The 24750-nt window shown below is 38.6% G+C and overlaps 1 protein-coding gene and 1 pseudogene across 1 annotated transcript in view; both read right to left on the reverse strand.

The window, feature by feature from the left end:
* AR (androgen receptor) overlaps positions 1-24750 on the reverse strand; it is a 172004-nt gene that overhangs the window by 102677 nt on the left and 44577 nt on the right. The window lies entirely within an intron of this gene.
* LOC117024445 (cofilin-2-like) lies at positions 12603-13125 on the reverse strand (annotated as a pseudogene).

Raw genomic sequence — 24750 nt, forward strand, 5'->3', positions numbered from 1 at the left:
CACCACAACCATCATCCTCACCATAACCTATGTTCAGTGTGTGTTTTAGGTGCTTTTATATAAACTATCACAATTTATTGTTTCTACAACATTGCATGGTAGAGATGACAGATGAGTAAATTGAAGCACAGTGAGACATAGTAACTTGCCTAAGGTTTTGGAACTGATAAGAAACAGCAATAAGTAGCGGCCAGATCCACTTGACTATTCCTTCACTGTATCACACAAAGCCAAAATAAAGCCCAGCAGCAGCTAACAACTAGTAGCATGTTCAGAAATCCTGACCGAGTTACAGTAATTTCATCTGCATACCAGTGTTGGAAGCAAATGTAGCTATATCTTGAAACTCCATTTTTACTCCTTGATAAGCGAGGGGTGGAGGCTAAAAGCTGAAAAAAAAACATGAAAAGATGCTGTTTGGAATTTGAAAGGGAAAAAGAGCATACTTCTATAAAAGCATAAATCAAAATTGAGAGTTTTAATATAAGATATACTAATTCTCATGTATGCTAACGGATACGCACATTTTCTACAATGAGCCCCTCTAACCATGGAACAGGTCTCTTTTAGATGTGCATATAGATAACAACATTGCCGCGTTCTGTATTTGCTGCAACTTTATCATAGTCTTCATAATCATTCAAAAGGCAGCAACTGAGTCCTTCTATGGGCCAGGGACCCAGGAAGGAGCAGGCAGCTGACCTTGCCTCTTGAGGCCATCACAGGCAAACAGTTATTGAGAAGAATATAGAGTGGTGAAAACGTGCAGGGGGGTGGGTGGGGGGCAAGGAGGCATAGTTGTTTTAATAGCTTTCTTGAGATGTAATTTACATATCATGAAGTTCACCCATTTAAAGTATACAATTCAATGGTTTTTGGCATATTTATAGAGTTGTGCAGCTATTACCACTATCTAATTCTAGAACATTTTCATCTCCCCCCAAACAAAAGCCTATACCCATTAGCTGTCTGTCACTCCCCATGCTCTCTTCCCCAAAGCGCATTTGAACCTTACCTACTTTCTGTCTCGATGGGCTGGCCTATTCTGGACAGTAAATATAAATGAAATCACACAGTATGTGGCCTTTCATGACTGCTTCCTTCACTTAGCATAGCATTTTCAAGGTCCATCCAAGTTGTCGCAAGTATCAGTACTTCATTCCTATTTATGAGTGAGTAACATTGTATTATATGGAGTTTGGATTTTGCCCCACATTCAGCCAGGGACAAGCATCTCGGAGGTTCTGTCTGGGCACTCTTCAGAGGGTGCAGCTTTGGGCACAGTTTTCCATTCCACTAGAGACAAGCATGACTTTGTCATTAAACCTGGCTTCCTAGAAGTTGCGCCAGGGTCAGAGTAGCATATTGTTTAGACAATGTTTGGTCAAAGATTGTACTTAAGCATCTTCAGCCTTAAGCCTTCTGCATTTCACTGATGCATCTGTGTGTGGCTTAAAGAATGCTTTAGAGTCTAGCCCATAACTTGCTCTCATTTCTCCTTAGTGGGTGCAGCCTAGCACATGTGCACAGTACTCCACAGAGTCAGAAATGAGTGTAACCCATAAGGCCTCTTCTTGGCTGTTCCTTTTCCTTGTTTTCTCTGGCAACCTTCTGGCTGGTCTTGTGTTTTCTTGTTGTTACTAGTCTGATGGAGCTACCAATCGCTTCTTAATTGCTCACCACCAAATCTCCATTGTTTCTGAAAATGCCCTTAGGCATGAACTTCTCCATGCTCTGCTTCAAATAATGTCAGTCCCCTCAGGCAAACCTGTGAAGCTCTCCATCTTAATGGCCTGCCTTCCCCACTTGACAGAACCTCTGTGTCACTGCAGTGTAGTTGGGGGCCAGGGAGCCTGACCTGCTTCTCCAAGAGTGACTCATCTGGACCCTGCGGAGTGATGGCAGCCCCCAGTTCTCTTGGCTTGCCTTTCCCAGTATAGAACCTTCACCCTATGTATGAGCTGGGGAAGGCACAATCAGTGATCATGTATTCTTGGCTTAAAACCACTAGCACAGAGCCTCCCCCACACACGTGGAAACTGGGTGATAGAAGGGATCTCTAGACCCCTCAGCTGTGCCTGCCTAGAATAGTGTATTGTAATACAAGGCTAAGGGGCATCAGAGATGCTGATGGCCTGCTCCTCTGGGTGTGAAACTACTGCCCAAGAGTAGGAGTGGTGGGGGAGAGGATGTCCCATCTTTTTAGCCTCACCTGCCCAAACAACAGCTTCCATCACATGGAGCTAGGGGTGGGGATGAGAGTAGGTCATGGCTCAGATGCCACACACTCCTATTCTTCTTACCAAGATTCAATAGATTTTCTTGAATTAGTTTCTCTCTTTGCTGTATGTCCTTAGGAAATTTCCAGAAATCGTAAATGGCTTTTTTCTTTATAGTTTTACCAGTTAAATGGCTGTTTTGCTGCATAGAGGAGCCACCACGATCCTTGAATTGCCACTCTGGAAGTCCTGCCTTTCGGAACACTTAGTCTTGAAGTGGAAAGATTGGAAAAGGCTTCACAGAAGTAGTAGAAATAATGTTTATTTATATTGCTTTGGCCGGGAAGGCAGATGGGCAGGTAGAAAGTTGCCCCAAATAGGGAAACAGCACGTACAAAAAGAAGTGTAAGGCTGGAAGACTGCATATGGGTGCTAGTGGTCCAATAGCTCCAGTGAGTAAGCTAAGGTAAGCAAGTTGGACCTTATCCTATAGCCATTGAGGATCCATGAGAGGGCTTTAGAATGGAGAATGATCTGGACAGATCTGCATTCTAGACAGGTCACCCTGTCTAAGGTCCCAAACAACTTAAAAGGAATTAGATTTAATCCCAGGCTTTGCCAAAGCCAGGGAAAGGAAGGTAAGAATGCAATTAGCAGCCAAGCCAAGGCTTTTCAGTTCTCCTATCTATCAGAATAAAAGTCTACTTGATTTCTATGAAAATAAACCCACACTTCACACTCATAACTAAAATAATTAAGAAAGCAAAAAAGAAAACAGACATGTCTCATTGGCTAGAATATTTGCACATTTGTTCAGCTAAATATTTAAACACATATATGATTTATGTTTAACAGAACATATGCTGGTATTTCTCTAAGTAAAAATTAATCTGAAAAGTAAAAATAAATCTTTGTTTTAAAATGTGTTATGTACTTCCTTAAAAGTTAACTCCATATTTGAGTTGTTTAAATATGCTTCTTTTTTTTTGAAGGAAAAAAAGAGCTCTTTTTCTGAAACAATCTGGTTAAACAGAATGATCACTAGAATGGGCATCAAGAGCCCAGAGTTCAAGTCTAAATGTTTACCATCAACCTCCTGTGGAACCTTTACAGTTCATTCCCTTTGTTGGGACTAAATTTCTTTTCCTCTGCAAAGGAAAATTCAAAAGATATGACGAGAAAAATATTGAATTATGCAACCGCTGAGATCTTTTCTAGCTCTTAAATCCATAATTGAGCCTTTTGGCAAAAATACTTCCAGTGCATGATTTAAATCAAACCCACCTAGAAAGACTTTTCAAAGCATGACCTCCAAACTCAGCAGCTATAAAAGAAAGAATGATGAATTTAACTATATAATTCAAGACTGCTGGACAGAAAATCACATAAACAAAGTTGAAAGATAAATTGGGAAAACTATTTGTAACACATATAACAAGGAGCCAAATTCCTTTATATACAAAGAGCTCCATAAATCAATAAGAAACAGATGGAAAGCAAACAACAACAAATTAGCAAAAGCCAAGAACAGCTAGTTCACATGGAAAGAAATATAAATGGCCAATAAACATGTGAAACGATGCTCATGCTCACTCATAATTAAAGAGAGACCGAAAATAATGATAAACTGCTTTTTTTACCTCCCATATTTACAAAGATTGAAAAGTTTAGTAATATCTAATATTTGCAGGGTTTTTTTGGCAGGGAAAGGGGTAATATCTACCAGCAGTCAAAATCCATACACTCTTTTATCCAGCTATTTAACAACTAAGAATTTATATTTGCAAAAATATGCTAAAAAGGAATAACATCATTTTAACTAACAATTGTTACATTTTCTATGTGCCTGGCACTTAATGTATAAATACTTCAGTTTTGAATGTGTATTGTTAACTCATTAAATCCTCATAGCAGTACCATGGGGTAGAGACCATTATTATCTCAATATTTTCATGGGAAGGTGCTGAAGCATAGGGAAGTTACGGAATTTGCTCAAGGACGTATAATATGGAGTTGGTGGCACCAATATGAGAACCAAAATAGTCTGGCTCCAGAGCTAGTATTCCCCTTAAGCACTTCATATACTGCCTCTTGAGGATGTTAATTGCAGCGCTACTTTAATATCACAAAAGTTAGGAATAAACAAAATATCCATCAGTATTGGGAAATGACATAATAAATTACAATACATCCATACAAATGAATATTGTGAAGCCTTTAAGAATATACAGAGGGTGCCAAAATAATGTATACACATTTTAAGAAAGGAAAACTGTATTAAAATTGTAATACTCAATATACACCAATAACAAAAGATGAATATAAGTCACGTTATTATTTTTTTTTAAAAAGATTTTATTGGGGAAGGGGAACAGGACTTTACTGGTGAACAGTGTGTACTTCCAGGCCTTTTTTCCAAGTCAAGTTGTTGTCCTTTCAATCTTAGTTGTGGAGGGCGCAGCTGAGCTCCAGGTCCAGTTGCCATTGCTAGTTGCAGGGGGCGCAGCCCACCATCCCTTGCAGGAGGAGTCGAGGAATCGAACTGGCAACCTTGTGGTTGAGAGGACGCGTTCCAACCAACTGAGCCATCCGGGAGCTCAGTGGCAGCTCAGCTCAAGGTGCCATGTTCAATCTTAGTTGCAGGGGGCGGAGCCTACCATCCCTTGCGGGACTCGAGGAATCGAACTGGCAACCTTGTGGTTGAGAGCCCACTGGCCCATGTGAGAATCAAACCGGCAGCCTTCGGAGTTAGGAGCATGGAGCTCTACCCGCCTGAGCCACCAGGCTGGCCCCAAATACAAGTCACGTTTGACTTCTGCAATGACAAGAGGTGCTCAAAGTGGTTACCATCAGTGTCCAGACACTTCTGATTACGGGGAACTACTGCTTGAGCAACGTTGACCAAAGTGTCCATTTGCATACATTTTTTGGCATCCCCAGTATATGTAAGTATATATACAGAAATGGAAAAGTGTATGAGATCTGTTAATTAAGTGAATAAATCAACTTGCAAAACAGTAATTGTAGGGTGCTAGCATTTGTGAAAAAGAATGTGCATGTATTTAACTATATAAATATGTTTTTATATGCAAGGAAAATCTCGGAAATCATACATAAGAAACAGGTCTCTGTGCTTACCCATGAGGAGCAAAACTGAAAGGTGCAGAGAGTAAGGTATGTCATGAGTAGAACTTTGATCACTTCATATTCTTTTGTATTGTTTGATAATTTTGTAAAACTAATATAAAACAATATTGAATGTTAACTATAAAAAATAGTTACGGGGATATATAGTACAGCATAAGGAATATAGTCCATAATATTGTTCTAACTATGTACAGTGTCAGATGGGTAATAGACTTATAGGGGTTATCACTTTGTGAGGTATATAAATGTCTAATCACTATCTAGTTTTGTACACCTGAAACTAATAAACACACACACACACACACACACCCTAATGAAAAAACATCAAGCCAACTTTAAACAGTCTACCAAAAGTTCCTCTTTGCTGTGTTTCCTCCTATCAGGAGAGAGACCTTTCAGAAACTAATTAGTGTGACGTGTGAAATGTTCTAATATTTAGCTGTGATTCCACTGACTTCCCGTTTTAGTCGAGGAGACACCAGGTCCAGGACCTCAAAAGATTCTGGATGCCCTCAGGACTGGCCCCTATGAATTAACAAAAGCACATTCATTTGGGTGGTTGCCTCAAGGTATTCAGATGTGTCTTAGGTAAAGGAGCAACCAGATAAGCCTAAAAATATTTAAGAGCCTGAAGCTGCTAAGTCTCTTTACAGGTTAGGGAGTTGGGAGGCCGTATGAAACGATGAATCCCTCTTTCCTTTCTGGTCTGTAGAAATCTACATGTCTCCTCTGTTTCCCAAGAGTTAAATGCCCGTTGTTGAAAAATGATTTCATTCTCATTGTGTCTTTTTATGATCCTTAAATTAACATTTAAAAGTGGCATACAAACAATCTTAAAATGATTTTCAAACACTTTGGTGCCTAATTAAATGTTTCTAGCATTTTGGAGGATAGATTATGATTATATTGTGTAAGAAAACACAATTTTAAAGGTTATATTGGTGGAAAATTTGATATATGCACTATATCAATTTCCTTATCATTCAAATTTGTAAGGAAAACACTAAGAAATCAAACTATAAATTAAGAAAGATATAAATACACAATTTCATGCAAGAAAAAGTAAAGCTAGGTAGGAAACCACATCGTCACCAATAATAAAAGGAAATGCAAATTCAATCAAACATAAGATATCTTTTAATGAAAACAGGGTAGAATAAAAATTTTAAATTGATAATGTTTAGTGCTGTTTAGATTGCAGTGAAACCGGTATAATCATATGCTGCTCAAAGCACTTTAAGTTAATATAAACCTTTTTGAAAGGATTATGGCAATACACTACAGGGTCCCCCCACCCCCAAATCTGCTTATACTTTTGGACCCAAAAGCTCAGTTTTTGAAATTGATCCTAAGAAATAATTCAACCAAGGCAAATAGCTACATACAGAGGTATATTCACTGTCAAGTTATTCATAATATCTAAAAATGAAAAAGCAATTCGATGCCTAACAACAGAAAAACGGTTTGGTACATTAAGGCACTTTTACTCTATGGCTGTGTTTACCATAGAATTTCTGTGTTTATGGAAATGTTTTATAGGAGCACCATCTAGAACAGTAACCACTGCACTCAGGTGGCTATTGAGCTAGGAAGATCCTTTTGATGAAATAAACAAGGGGACAGAGGGTTTGAAGACTTCTTTATCTTAAAATTTCAGGGTGGGGGTGGGAGATACTCTGACTTCTCACCTTTACCTTCATTTCATTGATACTAAAGGCAGAATTTCCATGTGACTGTGAACTCCACTGGAAATAGCAAACTGTGGCGGGGGTCTGCCTGATAGGGTGTTTACACTGACCACAAGCAATGTGAAACTAGATTTACAGATCACACCAGGTGTCATGGTGATCGCTGGTCTGTGAAAAACCTGCGGCCCTGTTAAGCGCAGAACTTGAAGAAGACTGGTGTGTGTGGCCAATCTGAATGGAAGGAAACTTGGGGTTCCCGTTGGATCTAGGGGCCTGCACCCAAATTCAGTGTGCACTCGGGCAAAGTGACCAGCTGTGAGCACAAGGCTGGTGACAGCTCATGTAGAATGGGTATCTGCTTGTGTCAGTGCCATAGCCAAAATCTGACAGGGAAGAAGTCAATGCATAGAATATTCTTGTCCCACTTGATTTTGTTGTGTGTGGGAATGAAGCCTGTGCAACTTAAATGGAGGTTCTTATGCACAGTCCTGAATGAGTACATGAGTCACAGTGGAGACAGGACATCTGGATGTGGAATGAATTGTTCCCTTTTATTATTTTTACTAATTCTTAACATTTGGGTCACACTTTAAAGCTAACAAAATGCTTTCAGATCCATTATTCCATTTGATGCTCATAACAACTCTGTGAGATAGGCACCATACTCAGTACATTAAGTAACAACAGCTGCCTCAAGAACCAGAATTTGTATAGCATACTGTCTTTCACGCCCATCATTGCAATTGTTCCCCATCACCAGGAAGTAGCTAGAAACTTTCAAGCTCCCATTTAACAGTTGAGGAAACTGAGGCTCAAAGAAGAGCAAGATTCCTATGGATTCACAACTAGTTATGCAGTAGTGCCAGCCCCTGAACGCTCATGGTCTAATTCCCAGCTTCACGTTCTTTCAAAAACCCCAGGCTATCTCTTTGTATTCATATATGTTAATGATATGTACAAAGAGCCGATAGAAGGCCCCAACTCTTTCATTCAAGATTGACATATCGGCAATCCCTAGAACCATCCAATATATATTCTGTCCATCCCTTTTTCCACACTTTAAGCAATTGCCTCCCGAATGGTCTCAGTACCTCTATTTCACCAATTTGCGTATCACTTCCCAAGTCATCATTTGAAAATGCAAATCTTCCAGGTCACACCTTTGCTTAAAATCCTTCTGATGACTTACAAAAGAATAATTGCCAAGCCTCAATGGGGAAAACTAATGTTAGAGAAGAAATTATTCATTTCCTGCACAATTTCTGGTACATAAGAAGTACTCAATATGTAGCAGATTGTTTTTTAAAATCCCTCTAAGACTGTTCACCAGACAAAGCTAAAGTTAAAAACCTTCAGGATGACAATCAAGGCCCTTTGTAACCTAGCATAGAATAGTACCAACTTCCTGTATTCTGCTTGAGCAACACTGGACTATTTGCCGTTTCCTTGAACCCAGCATCCTAGCATGCTCTGTGCTAGTCTCTGCGTCTGCAGTGCCTTCTTCCCTGCACTTGGCCTCCTCGGAAATCATTCCATTATCGCTCTTTTCCCTTAGAATTAGTCACATTTTCAGTACCGTATATTCGCATACACTATGACATTTTTTAAAATAGCAATTTGTTTATATATTTATGTTCCTTGTTAGACTGAGAACACCTAGAGGACAAAAATTTGTATCATCTTTTAAGAGCATGCCTAGCACAGTGGCTGGCATGTGGCAGCATTAACACACACATACTGGATTAACTGGCTTCAGTGAAGGGGTGCCAATGGGCTGCCCATTACATTACCTGAAACACAGAGTATCACAATTGTATCCAGAGTGTCCAGTTTCGGGCAAATACAAACCAGTAATGCTCAGATTTGATGTTCCTGTCCAGTTCCTGAACAGTCTCTGGAGAAATGGAAGGAAATCATATGATTCCCCTGAGTTACCCCTCTGCTGCTTGGCAGCTATGAAGAAGGGAAAAACTGCTTCCCTCAGACAAATAAACAGGCCAGATGCCCATTTCATAGCCTGCGGAGTGGCTGTAAAACAAAATGGTAAACCACTCAACAAATGCTGTCTCATAAAGAACGTTCCAGGTGGAATGAACACATGTGCACATCAAACTGACCCTCCAGAGTCTTCCACAATGAAAGTGGAACCATCCAGGCAAAAAGGGTGAGTCATCCCACAACCACACACACATCTTTTCTCAACACTAACAGGCAGTCCCAACAGTGTCCTCTATAACACAGTCTACTTGGAGAATCCTTCGGGCATGCCTGACGCTGAGACTTTGGTGCCTTCCAATGTACTGAAATCCCTACCAAATTCATTCCCAGAGAAGAAGGTGCTGTCCTCATTATTTGGGGATTTCACTTAACCAGCTCCAAACCATAAGGTTCCCTTTCTTACACTGGTCACTGAGGGATTAAAGTGAAGGAGACTGTTCCGAGGAGGCGGTGACAATCAATCTTGCAAAGAACATTAAAAAAACGTCTTGAGTTACCATCACCAAGTCAAGCCCCCTCCTCTGGAGGCACACAATGGCGGTCGGCAGTGAAAACCATTGTACTACCAGCATAAAAGTTTCACAGAAAAAGGAGAAATGTACAGAAGAATTATTTTAATTTCCTTTAAGGTCAGGACCACCTTTCTTCTGGCAGTGGTTGAATATGCTGATATTAATGTTAACTTGGCGTGATCTTGTCACAGTTACACACAAGCTGTTACAAGTCAAGAGAGATAATTTTCAACAACAGTAGGGAAAGCTACTTTCATTCTTTAAGTACATGGTCCCGATGGGGCATTATCAAACAGGGTGGATGCAGGGGGATATATATCAGAATCTTTGGGAGAAGGTGTCATTCAGAGAAACATATTCAATACCATAACTGCTTTCATCATTCTGGCACAATGACTAACTTATTTGGGGATTTCAAACAGCAAACAAAAATAAATAAAACAAATATTTTTTATGTTTATTGAAAAAAGATCCATGCTTATTACAAACGTCAATTCCTGAACCTCAATCAATAAGTCTCAAGTGGGGCCCAGGAATCTGCATTTGCAACAGGCACCCCAGCGAAATCTATATGGATGATCCTAAGATTGCATGTTACAAATCCTTCCATAAACTATCTGGGAAGCCTCCCAAGCCCCTATCTTGTAAGTGCTACATATTTCCCAATGAAGTAGGCTATGCATGCCAGGGGCCAGAAACAGTGGCAAGCAGAGAGTTAGCAAATCTTTAGAGCAGACGCAGAACAAACTAATGTGGATTCCAAAAGAAACCTTTAGGCGTAGGGAAACGGACTCACCCCATGCTCTCAGAGGACAATGAGTGTGTCAAGTGTGGCAATGCCCAGTGCACGGATCTAGACCGCTAAGGCCTCTCTTTGGAGCAGTAAGTGCTGGTGGCTCACAGACCCCACTGCAATGGCCTTGCCTAATATGCTCCCATTTTCATTCCTAGCAGTAGTGCATGTGCAGCACGTGTATATACACATACACATTTACATCCCACTGCAACTTTTAGCTTGCACTCAAACAGCAGCTGCAGGGTGGGTGGGAGTGCTGCTCCTGTCACACTGCAGATACAGGGGCGCTTTCCCTGATTATTCCTGTTGTCCACCTTCTCAGGAGTGAACGCTAATGGTTAAACAAGAGATCCACAGCCGGACTGTCTAGGTACTAATCCTGACTCCTAGCTGTGTGTCTTCCACCTGTCTCTGCACTTATAAACCTCTTGAACTTTGCTTCCTTAGGTTACTATGTCCACTTTACCCTGGTGACTCCCCTAAAACATTGTCCCTCTTCTGTCCCAAAACCACTCTCCTAAGTCATGTCTTCATCATCTCTCACTTCCTTTCCCTCCTAGTAGGTCTCCCTGTCTCCAGTCTCTGCCTTATCATCCTTCATACTTCACCACCAACCTTTATCCACATGGCTGCCAGAATTTTCTTTTTAAATCACAAATATGATCAGTTCATCCCTCTGTTGAAAAACACATGATAATGTCCAAACTCCTTAACTTAGAAAGAAAGGTCTTTCATGATCTGGCCCCAATCCATTCTTTCAAACTCATTTCCTATTACGCTTATGCAACCTACATTTCAGTGATACTGAGGTACTAGTTATTCCCGTATGTGACCCAGGTTAAAACACCTTTGCTTGTGCTTGTCTCTTGAGTTGGAATGCATTTCCTTCTCTGTCTCCTGCTATTCAAATCCTAACTATTCCTCAAGGCTCAGTTGACAGGCAACCTCCTCTGAACTCTTACCAATCTTTATTTGTTCATCTAAAGGCACTGAGCACTTACTTCCTACCTTGGAGTATAGTTAGTGTGACCCCATATGTTATTTTCTACTACATTATGCATTACTTGAAGGCAAACTCCATGTCTGATTCCTTTCCCCTTTGTACCATCTACAGAGCTTACTACAGTGCTAGGTACAGAGTGAATTCTCAGTGAGTATATGACGCCAATGGACAGTTTTCCAGGTTTCATGTTGTCTCTGCTACGGTAGAATGGCAGGCATATGGCCCGGGTATCCTAATATCACACTGAAGGAAGGTCTACCTAGTGCAAAATTACATTCCTTTACTTTTTTATTTTTGTAGGAAAATGATTTTTTATAGGCCAGGAAGAATCAAAATTGTTATTAGTAACATCACCAAAATTAATAATACACATTTCGTTACTGTGGAAGTCATGTTTCTTTTTTTTTAATATGTCACACTTTTTATTGCAACATGGCCATTTATGTAAGGGTGGGGAGTTTGATCTCAAAAACAACATTCCATTTAAGGCTCTTTTCTACAGAAATCACCATCATGACTGATATTCAAAATACCTTAATGTTGCAAGACTTATATGGCAAACATAGAACTCCTACACTTATTCAGTACCATACACTCAATGGAAAACAAAAAGGGATTAATATCAGCTATTTCTTTCAAGAAGATATGCAGGTAACAGGGATGAACACCGAGGTACTAGGATAAATTGATGACACAAGTTAACACAACTTAACTGTCATTCCTTTCAGGGGTGAAGAGTTCAACTCATTACAAAAAAGAGCTTCCAATGCATAGTGTTATATCCGTGCTTCCATGTCACAAAAATAGACTTGCCAAGGCAGGTGAGGTGTATGAATGCTGGAGCCTCACAGAACTGTAATCGAGTACAACCATAAATAATTCTAAATAAAGTTTACCATCTGACCAGTGGATAATGCTTTCAAGGCATTCAATTAGCTTCCCCTTTCCAGTATTCTAAGCTATTTATACTGACAATCATATACATTGTAGCACTTGCTGCAAAGGAAGCATATAAGCAGTTGTTTTGGCTGAAGTATGATGGGAAGGCATTCCTTGGTAACAGTTTGAAAGAGTCGAATGGCAATCACTGATGAGCTGCTTACATAAATAATATTTCCTTCATTCATTTTGTTGGAATGATCCAGTGGGAGGAGGACAAAAAAACCCTAATACTATTTCAATCGACTGAACTGGAGACACGGAAGCTCCTTAAGATCCAGACAGCATCTGACTGTCATTTTATAAGGATTTTCCTTCAAGTGAAACTACGCCATTTCCTCCCAATTGCTCTCCATGTGTCAAACGGTCCTTTATGTCATCCAAGCCATTTACTTGCCACTCACGTTTAATACTTGTAAAATTTTTTTAATGGAATTCTTAGAGCTAGCATAAATCATCTTGCTTTTTAAAGGAGTACTTTCAGGAGCCCAGAACATAAGTACTAAGTCTTCTTTCTCAGACTCTTCTGCTTTGTATGTGCCATCGTACAAAAAGGATATCGGCAATCATTCAGAGTAGCAACTTCACAAAAGATGTATAGGGGTCCTCCACATTGTCACCAATGTCACCCTCCAAGATATACTTTGCTTCCTCTACAATTTTATTTGTCTGCTGTCATCGCTCAAACAGAAGAGGACTGCTGTCTTCTTTTTTTGATCTCCTCTTGGGTAGAAGATTTCCTTACTTTCACATCATGAAAACCTTTGATGACTCCGTCATGCACTGTAACTCCAGAAGCCACAGTGCCTGCAGCTGTGGCCATCGCAGAGGCTCTGGCTTTGGCTCAGTGACACTGGGAGGAGGAAGAGGGGCAGGCCCCAATTCACAAGTACAATTTCAAAGCAGTATAGGATATTTCCATTAGGACAGGCAAAGGGAAACCAAGGCACAAGACCTTCAATAAATGGTTACCCTTAGATCACATCGTGTATTAGTTTTTTTTTAATTGCTACACAACAAATTATCACCAATTTAGCAACTTAAAATAGCACCCATTTATTATCCCATAGTTCTGTAGGTCAGAAGTCCTAGTGGGTTCAGCTGGCTTCTCTGCTCAAGCTCTCACACAGCCAAAATCAAGGTGTCAACCAGACTGATCTTTCATATGGCGGTTATGGGGCAAGTTCACTGGTTGTTGAGCGAATTCACTGCTGGTTGTCAGCTGGGGTTCACCTCCTAAAGCTGCACTCTCCATGTGGCTCCCTCCATCTTTAAGCCATGGGCACATGAAATCCCTCCAAGCTTCAAATTTCTCTGTTACCAGGTAAATAAAAGTCCCAGCTTTTAAAGGGCGTTTGTGACTAGACCCCTCGTAAAGCCAACCATGCCATACAACATAAGGTAATCATGGGGATGATATCACATTCATAGGTTTTACTCAGACTCAGAGAGGAGGGGATCATATCAGGACAGGGGCACTAGGGCAGTTTTAGAATTCTGCCCACCACAGTGAGATATTAGTGAGGCTAGGATTTTTAACTAGGTGGGACAGATTTTAAACATTCTGGAAAAAATACAAAAATTCAATCTGGGTAAAATATGTTTGTATTAAAATGGACTGGGCAGACATGATTTAGCTTATTATTCTAAAACAGAATGATAAATATGAAATAAGGGTTATCATTTTTAATTACATATTATTTATGGCCATGTAAAAGGTCTACAGGAAATTTTAAAGAGATCACGGCTATTTCAACTTAACTCTATGGACCTCAGTTCACCCATCTGTAAAATGAGGAGGTTGGACTGAATCATTTACAAGCTCCCATTCATTTGAAACAGCTGATGGTTCTAACTCTCGTGTATCACTCTGCACTATTCTTCTGGGTTAAAGGTGAACTTTTCAAGGATCTATATTTAATGACAGGAGCTGAAAAAATGAAACCAATGAAGTAGTCAATCACAGAAACATTGAATCTGAACGAGAATTTTTTTTTTTTTTTTTAGTTTTCTGCAGGTCTGAAAACAAGAAAATAATAAATCTAAAAGTACCTACTATACAGTGAGGTTTTAAAAAAATCTCCTTTTTGAATAATTAAATAACTACACTGTTGAGTGCCTACTCTGTACACTTAGTATTTCCTACTGCAACGGAATTCCAAGCATCAGAAGACAGACTGGACTGAATAGATGGCATGTAAGATTTCTTTCAAACCTGAAATCCTAAGATATAAATACAAGGTACAAGATACATAGCTTTACTATCAATCAGCTTACAACTGTACTAGAAAGACAAGGAATTATTTGGGAAGGAAAAGGGCCCAAAATGTGTTTCTCTCCCCCAGTTTATGAATAAATAACTAGAAAAGGTACAGACTATTAGCTGCTGCATAACCCCCGATCTTGTGGTGATATGTCTGAAGTCGTCCATTTAATTTACATTAAAAGCACACACAATTTGCACTTGAAACTTAAATAACTAAAAATATAAAAATACCTCTTTTTACCAAAAAAAAATCAGATGTGCTGTTAGAAAAATTATAAGAACTAAGCAGAGTTTGTTGAATAATCTTCTTTTTCAAGTGACCATTGCTGAACTGATAGACAAATATGTCCCCAAAATCCCCAATTTAATCAAAGCTGGTTTTCCTCCTAATTACTTTTGTTTCACTTAAAACTTGTAGTGAACTGCTCTATTGCTAGTACCAGAATTTAAAATAATTTTCTGAAAAAATTACAAATGCAATTCATAATCATTGTTGTTTTGAAAAGCAAACAATGCAGGGTGTATAGGGTAAAAATTGAGGCCCAACCCTTCTCCATCTTACTCCCCAGGAGGATCTACTTTTAACAACCTGAGGTACATTCTGCACCAGCTTTTTGTACACACATATAAACACATGTGCTATGCACATCCAAATGTAGTGATTTTCTTTTTACAAAAGTCAGATGATACTAAACATACTGATTTGAAATTTGCTTTCTTCACTCAACAATATAGTATGTCAGTATATGCATAGCTGCCTGATTTAATGGCTTCATAGTATTCCATATTATGAGTTATCATAACTTATTTCACAATTTCTGTAGGCAATAACATGTAAAAATCCTGTTTTGGACAAATAAAGTAAATAAATAAAACCAACTCATCATTCAGATTTGTCATTTAGCTTCACATTTATTTTGAAATACATTAATCAGTACTGTGAAGTCTCTAAAATGAAAATCTACTTGTAGTTCTAAGTAGTAGAAAAATGACTTTAAAATTATATTCACTTGTCAAATAATAAACTTCATGGATTTCTGTTATTTTTATTCTAGAATAAACATTTATTGAGCACATTTTTGGTGCCAGGCCCTGGACTAGGCACAAGGGGGGAGGGACAAGTATAGGTTCAGAGATGAATAAAACACCTATCACCCTTCTCAAGGATCTTCCATTCTAATAACTGGAAGACAGATACAGACTGCAACGTTGAAGCACAGTGTTAGTGATTTACAAATTGCTCAAAGTGGGCTTCCTAAACTAAGTGACCTGAATCCAGTTTCCCAACCAGCCATTTAAATCAAAAGCAGTCTCAGGGTCTAATTTCAGGGGTGAATTCACTATGCCATGAATCTTTCCACTAAGCTCTTGCAGTTCCCATTTAGCTAAAGAACCAAATTATTTCCCACTGTCCTGTACTCTTATGGATGAGTAAGTAATTGTATACAGTCTAAATTTCTAACACGTGATATCTACCTAGCATCATTACCTATATAACTTAGAGATGAGACTGCATCCACCAAAGCCACAAGTAGGTAAAAAGCAGTATATATAGGAACAGGTAATGCCACACACACTACCCACCTCCTTAACTATACAGAGTGTGCCAAAAAAAAAAATGTATACACATTTTAAGAAAGGAAACAACTGTATTAGAATTACACTGATGGTAACCACTTTGAGCACCTCTTGTAATTGCAGAAGTCAAACGTGACTTGTATTCATCTTTTGTTATCGGTATATATTGACTATTACAATTGTAATATAGTTTTCTCCTTTCTTAAAATATGTATACATTTTTTGGGCACCCTCTGTAGATAGCCCTTTTCTCCAATTACTACCATTTCTGGTTTATTTGGCTACCTTCCTGTGGGTATTTCCCTTCATATCCCACTCTATCCCTCACATATTTATTTGAACTAGTGACATTTCATGTTCTCCATAGTCACGTGTGGCTAGTGGCTACATACTGGACAGCATGGATCTAGTCTGAGCTCTCTGAGACCAAGGGTTCTACTGTGTTCATTCCACAGTTAGGCACTCAGGGATGGCTGATACATAAATTACCATCACGTCTGTCTTAGCATCACAAGAGAACATTCTTTGCCTCAAACTTTGCCTTGAGTAGAAAAAAAGTGGAGAAATTGATGCGACAGTGGGAACAGTGCCGAGACTCTAGTTGGAGCCAAATAATACCATATTATTAAAGTAATATTTGAACTAATATAATGTAATATAACATTAGTTCAAATATTGTTTTATTATTTTACCTTATTATAGGTAAACTCAGCAAAGGGCCAAAGGTTACTGTTCTAATCAGAAGAAAAATGAGTTGCTATGAAGTGCTACCAAAAAACAAAAAGCAATAGGAGATGCTCATTTAAGCAGCAGATTTGCCACACTTTGTGTACTGCTGTCCGAATGACACATTTATCTCAGTTTTTTCCCTCTCCTTTACATGTGGCAGTGCTGGGCAATTTCACATCCATTTTCTCCTTCAGTTCTCAGAAGAATCCTGAAAGATAATTAAGATGATTACCCCCTCTCCAAGATGAATGACCAAAGGCTCACAGAGAAATGACTTGCCCAAGGCCGTAAACACTGTGGGTAAGTTGGTAGGAAAAGCATCTTGAACTTGGTCAAATGTGCCTTGCAACAAGCTTCCACTACTAAATGTCTATTTGGTCTGCCAAGATGATTTTTATCCAGAAGGAATCCATGTCCAATTACAAAGTGCTGGTTAGATCATTTTATTTTTCCTCTTCCAGCAAGCCCTGCTCGAACACACGTACCCTAAAAGCAAGGGCTATGTACGGTTTCAATGCCATGACTAGCAGACAGCTCTGTGTTGGAAGAGTAGGGCCCCCAGTCATCTGTCAGGAAGTCACCAGAGCAGTGAGCAGATAGTCATGGGCCACCAGGAGCCAACTGCAGTGCATTCAGCATCAGATACATCTCTGGAAAGCCTGTGTGTCAGCTTCTGTGAAGGGGCCAAAGGTGGGGCTGGGACAGAGCAACTCAGAGCACTGCCCAGGCTATGAGGTAAAAGTTCAGGAGCTTAATTTCTGGTGATCTGAGGATCCCAGTGTTATAAATCTGTTCTTATTACAAGTACTGCAATTGTTTTCAACTTAGCTATGCTCCCAAAGGGTGAAAAGAAGGGCAAATGGAGATATCAAACAAGGTCATGGGACCTTAGGGAATGTTCAGGAGCGGGGGTGGGGTCATTATGGACCAAGCATCAAATGCAGCCCGCTAGCCTTTTTTTTTTTTTTTTCTGGAGAGTTGTACTGGGACACAGGCATACTCATTTGTTTATGTGCTGTCTATAGCTGTTTTTGTGATATAACAGCAAAGTTGAGCAGTTGTGACAGAGACCATATGGCCCAGGAAGCGTAATATTTACTATCTGGGCCACTGCAGAACAAGTTTGTTGACCCCCGATCAAGAGAGGTGCCAGAAGCTTTTCTTACATTTTCATAAAATAATATTTTGAAGAAGTTTACTCCCTGAGCAAACTACTTCCTAGCTACGTAATTTGGGGCAAGTCACTTATCTTTCTATTTCACTGCATAGAACAATGCTTGACTTATGCTACCTAGAGAGAGAACCAGAACGACTGCTCTTAAAGCAATCATTACTTTTCAGCACAAATTGGGGACTGCGTTATTGTTTGAACTGCCTGAGAAAAGATCCCCACACGTGGCTGTTCAATGAGATTTCTGCAGGAATGACACAACCAGTTTCTCCAGAGAAATGGAATGTAATGTATGGTGCTCACTGATCTACGTATGTTCAAAATAAGTATGTGAAAATCATGTAGCATAATAATCCAATTATCCATCTGGCTGGCTTCTTACAGGATTGTGTGGGAAAACTGAATGCACACAGACTGAACACAGGCAGAATCCTTTAAGTAAACAATATGCTTAAAGTATATTTTTTAAATGCATATGGAGCCCAAGGTAGATTTTTAGACTATTGTTAAAATCAGATATTTAAAACAATATAGTTTTGTATAAAATAGATTTTCAAAATGCTTTGTATATATTAATTGAAAAATAAAAATTAATTGAAAAACAAAATAAATACATAACTGGTAGGCTACACAAAGAAAAAAGTGGAGTCATCAAGGAAACTTTCTCCCTGATAGGAAAGAGACCATCATGAGATTTCATGGGTTTATATGATTTGATACTGGAAAATTCTTTAAAGATCATGTAATTCAATCTATCATTTTGCAATGAGAAGACTGAGGCCCGGAGAAGTGTTAAATGATTTGGTGGTTAGTGCCAGACTTGAGACTACATTCCAAGTTTCTTGGATTCCATTGTACAGGGTTACTAAAGCTCTACACTATTGACATTTGGGGCTAGATAACTGTTTGTTGTGGGGGCCTGCTTTGTGCATTATAGGAGGTTAGCAGCATCCTTGGCCTCTACACTAGATACCAGGAGCACTGTCCCACCCAGATGTAACAAAATTATCTCCAGACATAATGAAATGTCCTAGAATTGGGCGTGGGGGCAAACTTGACCTCAGTGAGAACCACTGAGCTTCATTATGCTAGTAGTAACTTCCCCCCAGCTTCATTTTGATATAATTGATGCATACCATTGTGTATGTTTAAGGTATACAACTCAAAGATTTGATACATATATATATTGCAAAACGATTACTACAATAGGGTTACTTAACATCTCCATCACCCCACATAATTACTACATTTTTTTGTGGTGAGAACATTTAAGATCCACTCTCTCAGCAACATTCAAGTAATAATACGGTACTGCGAAATATAGTCACCATGCTGTACATTAGATCCCCCAGGACTTACGCAGCTTACCATGTGACCATCATCACCCCATCTCCCACACATCCAAGCCCCTGGCAACCACCATTCTACTCTCTGTCTCTATAAGTTCACCGTTTTTTATATTCCATGTGTAAGTGAAGTAAATAAGTATTTGTCTTTCTTTGTCTGACTTATGTCACTTATGCTGGTAGTAAGTTAATAGTATTTTAATCCCCTTCTTTATGTTTGGAAGAAAGATAAGACACTTTTTAAATAACCAGAGTACCCAGAGCAAAACAAGGAAAAGAGTGAAGGTATTCTAGATCCCCAGGATTAGTAAAGCACTAGAAAATATAAGATTTTATATACAGTGATTAGAATAAATAGTCTTTCACTGTTTGAATGTAAGTGAATAGATGGAACAGTCACTCTCTGAAATCCATCACCAAATCAGAAATTTCATGACCAATGACGTCAAAAGTCCTTCCCATGCATTTTGTGAATTCCATGGGAAGCATACAAAAAAATAATAATCATAGAGAAAAAAGATAATTTACACTTAAAATAATCTTCATCTGAGTTAGATTCAAATATGAAGATAGCTTTACAAAACTAAGATTATACCTTCCATTGTACAGTATTTATAGATATTATATCTAAATTTATATATACCATCCTATAACCTTTCTAAAAAGTTAAAAAAAATAGTCTTTGGCAGGCCATGCCTCTTTTTCTCAAGCTCATTTTATTGCTAAATTTATCAATATTCGGTATGAGGGTTTTCTAAATCTTGAATTATTAAGGAAGCGTTAGATGTGACACAGCATCCATTAACAGTACTTTACGTGTTCAAGCCAAGTAAGACCTTTCAAGTAATCTGTTTGCTCAGAATGTCTTAACAGTCAGATTTAAGCACTGGCGAGGGTCATTTTACTTCAACAGATATTCTAGTCTAAATGAAAGCCACAACTTGTGCAGATCTGAAATGGTAACTGTCTTCCTTTGGAATCTGTCGAATTCTATACTGGGAAATGATTTAGGAACTGAAAAAGTAGGGAAGTTTTTAATTTCCTAATTATTAATAGATAGGAAGAAGAAGCTAAAGAGTGAATTGGTCGCATAAGCCAATATTTTAAGTTTCTCACACCAATTTGGATGCAAGTTTTTGTAGTAAATTTTTTGTGGTACTTTAAAATAAAAACAACCACCACTACAAGTTCTTTTGTTCGTTTGATTGAATGATTGATTGATAGATTTGGTTTGTTAATGCTAAGCTACAAACACTTGTCTGGTTGAAACATTTATGTTTGTTGTTGAGATAATTCTTTTTCAATTTTTATTAAATAATAGTATTATCAAGACCTGCTTATTCAGGGATCTGTTGTTTACCACATATATTATGGCAAAAACAGCTGCAATTATCCATAATTGGTCCACTGCATTGGAAATGGCTCTCTTCCGAAAGATTAACAAAGATCTAAAATGTCCAAATCATTCTTCAGTTCTCTCTGATTAAAGGCTTTTGATTCCTGGAGTTAAGTGAATAGGCAGACACATTCAACTTTCTTAAAAATTAATATGAAAAAATTAATTAACTACTGCTTTAAATGCATTATGTGCCTTCTAAAATTAAAATCACGTATGTATGTGTTGTAAAATATGTTCAGTGTGATAAAGATATTAATTTACTTTTTAGGGAAAAACATTTATAACTGAGGAAAAATCCATGTGCATTTCCCATTGTTTTATGAAATGGTTTAACATTCTGCTGGCTGTTTAACAAAACAGTCTGGGTCTTTTTTTTAAAAGATCATATTACTAAGAAATCACCTAAAGAAACTTACTAGTGGGACCAATTATAGAAGCCCCAAAGCTACTAGTCTAAGAAGTTCTGAAAATCAAGTAAGGGAAAGAAGCCAGAGAAGAAGCTAAAGATGAAGGTCTATTTCAAAAAAGATGACTTGGGCTCCAACAACAACAACAAAAAAGGTTAAAAAGAAATCAAACGTGAAGGAGTCTGACTAAGGGAATTTAAAATGATGTGCCTTTTAATAACTAGAGTGAAAAGTAAAACAATAGTCTTAACCGTAATGAAACATTGGAACTTTGATTCCTAAATCATCTGGGAATGGACTAAAGTAGACAGAATTAGAGTATCATGATCAAAGTAAAAGAGTTATGCTGTAGACATTTGGGGTAGTTCGATTATATTATTTTTCCTTGGCACTATTTTACTTTTTTTTTTTAATAGAAATGCTTCAGTGGCATTTCCTTGTGCTCTCTTAGTTTTCCATTTATTCACATTGCTATAGTTTGAAAACAAGAGCTATCAAAAATCAGTTGCTAGTAACGACTCAATGAAACACAGTTGGTAGAGGTAACTAACTATTCTTTTTAAGATATGTTCAAAACTCTACAGTGATAAGAATATTACAAAAATCTTTATAAGTAGTTGATTCTGGTATAATTTAAATAGATGCATTTTCACTCTTACCCATCATACCTAGTAGATAAAAAAATTACTTGTCTCTAGGAATATTGCTAAAGCAAGAAATCAACAGGAAACATGATGTGATATGTAATCAATTTTATAATTTCTTAAGCATGTTAAATGTAGGAAAGGAAACGCATTATGTCCATATGTACATGTTCATATTACATGTTACATGTTCATTATTTTACAATTCCTAGCGAGGTAAATGTATAGAAATCAAACCATATTTGAAATGTATTCAGGGAGCTTCCTATTTAAAAGGAATCTTATTTGAAATCTTCCAAGAAAATGAAAATGAGGATAATGGCTCCCTAATTCTTTGTATAAATCTGGATTTCCCTGTATTGTGTTTACACTATTACCTATTGTTTAGCCCGTGTCTCTGCAGTGGTGGGCACAGATCCTCACATGTCCACATGCACCTAAAGTGGCTGATTTCAAGTTCTTTATTAATAAACCGATTATCAGTCACACAGCACAGTAGGGCTTCCAGTGGGCTCCACATCAGCAAAGTGTCACTCCTGAATATATCACCTCAGTTTCCTATTTAGGTATAACATTGTCTTTTAAATTCATATATCACCTCAGTTTCCTATTTGTCTTTTAAATTCATATATCACCTCACTTTCCTATTTAGGTATAATATTGTCTTTTAACATCTCCTAGCTTAACTGTGCCTCTATCTAAATCCTCTACCTCTGTAAAGACTTTGGTTTTCATCGCATGGCTTCGCCCAAGGCATGCCACCAAGCCCCTTTGACAACTTTATGCTTGATTAATCAGTCCTAAGCGATGACTACACTCACGCACCTGCTGCATTGGGAGTCAAAAAGGAATACTTAATTCAAAAACATTTCAGGAGAAATCAAAACCTCCAATTTATTTCTCACATTCGAGCATGTGATAATCCTGTTACTTCTAAAGTCACTTTTCTTTCTATGTGTTTTCTTTTTCACTTTCTTTTACACTCAGCTTTACAGAGACATGTATTCTGACTCAACTCTCTCTATTCTCTTTCATGCAGCCAGCTAGCACAAATTTCCACCAACCCATCCCACACTTACTGGTGTGAACTGTGACAAGCTGACAGGTCACTTTTCCAGGCCCAGAGCTGTGGTCCCAAATTCTGTTTTTAGTAGCATACTTGCTTCTTGCCCACAAGCGTTCACTTTTTCCCCCTCAGACTAATTTATTTCGGGCCTATGGCCCATGCGGATACACATGGAGGGCTTCAAGTTGAATCTGATACCTGGAAGAAACTCCAACATAAAATGCAGAAGCAGAAGGAGAATTCTGAGATAAGTGTGAGATTGCAGAAACAGCAAATCAAGTCACAGTGACCCTTACAGGCTTATTGTTACCCTAAGCAAAAATAGATTTCAGAACCCAGCCAATTTCCTGTCATTTGCATTTTACTATTTATTTGAACAGTGTTCAGACACCAGAACTTTAATGGAGGAGGACCATCTCCGATTACACTTGAAGAGACATTATCAAGACTGATGAATTCCAGATTTCCACTCTGTCTTAAAAGATGATTTTCCAAGTTGGGATAATCTGGAAGGGTGGGAAAAAGCATAGTTTACAAAGTCCTAAACTAGAAGAGAGCTTAAGAAGTTACCCAATCCAACACTATCCAGAATCATCCTAGAGTGATCACTTTAAATGATCCATGCTGTACAAGACACAAGGAAATGGAAGTCTGGGGAGAATAGAGTATGATGGGAAAATAAGGATAGTTTTTTAGATCATAACATCATTTTACTGTTTACAAAATGCTTCCCTGTTTTTTATCTGACTTCACTCTCTCCCTACTGAGTTAGTTGTTACCATCAACCCTGTGAGGTAATAAATATTGTCATCATTTCCACCCCACAGATGAAGAAAACTGAAACTCAAAGAGGTTAAATGCATGCCTGAGATCATTAAAAGCACGCCTGGTATAGCCAGGCCTTGAACCCAGATCTTCCAATGAGAAGATCTGAGCAAATGCTGTTACAGAAAAGAATGGATCTCTGCCAGAGATATACATGACAATTCAAGGTTTTCACTCTGGGTTCTAAGTTCTTCTTTCTGCTTAACCCTGAAAGGAAAGAGCCTTCACCTCCCCCCACACCAACCTAGTCTTTAAGTTATGTATTCTTTAAAGACCTAAATCAAACACCTGGCTCCATTATGGGCCAGGCAGAGCAAGTATGAAGCTCTTGCTTATAATCAAACACCTGCCAAGAGGAAGGAAACAAAACAAGAAAAGAGTAAGAGTGTTGGTAGTTTAGAAACTGTAGTTTTGAAAAGCTCAAAATTCAACTTGAGAGGGCAAAAAGGCCTTTCCTTCAGGCCTCAAGTTTCTCTTCTAAAAATATGAAACTTCAAATGAGGCTGGCAACCCAAATATGTTTGAAGTTTCTCTACTGGAATATCAAATTGTCACCCAGTCAGGACCAGGAACCAGCGGCTTGCTCCAGACTCCAGCTCTTCCCCCAGAAGCTTGGTTCCACCCTCGGCTGTGTAAGCAAGGAAGGAAGAAAAAAAAAGGAGAAACTGGCTGCTTGTATCCCAGCCACCAGGCCACCCAAAACACAGCTGCCATGTCTAAATTTAGGCCGCTTTGCCTTGAGAGCACTGCTATAATTCTCTATTGAGCACGGCTCAGGCAGTGATCTCTGGGACACAGACGGAAAGGCTCAGCCTCCCTTGAAATGTGTATCAATGACAAACTTTCCCGCATGGGACTCCCACGGGACACAGAAGTGAGTACAACAGAAGAGGACTCCATAGGCAATCAGAACAAAAGCCAATGCAACTCTAGTCTCAAATCCAAACCAATGAGAAGGCCTTGAGGGGCAGGGGTAGTTCATTTCATTCTAACATACACTTTGCAAGGTTTTGAGCT

Source organism: Rhinolophus ferrumequinum, chromosome X, assembly GCF_004115265.2.
Source record: "Rhinolophus ferrumequinum isolate MPI-CBG mRhiFer1 chromosome X, mRhiFer1_v1.p, whole genome shotgun sequence".
Taxonomy (NCBI): Eukaryota; Metazoa; Chordata; class Mammalia; order Chiroptera; family Rhinolophidae; genus Rhinolophus; species Rhinolophus ferrumequinum.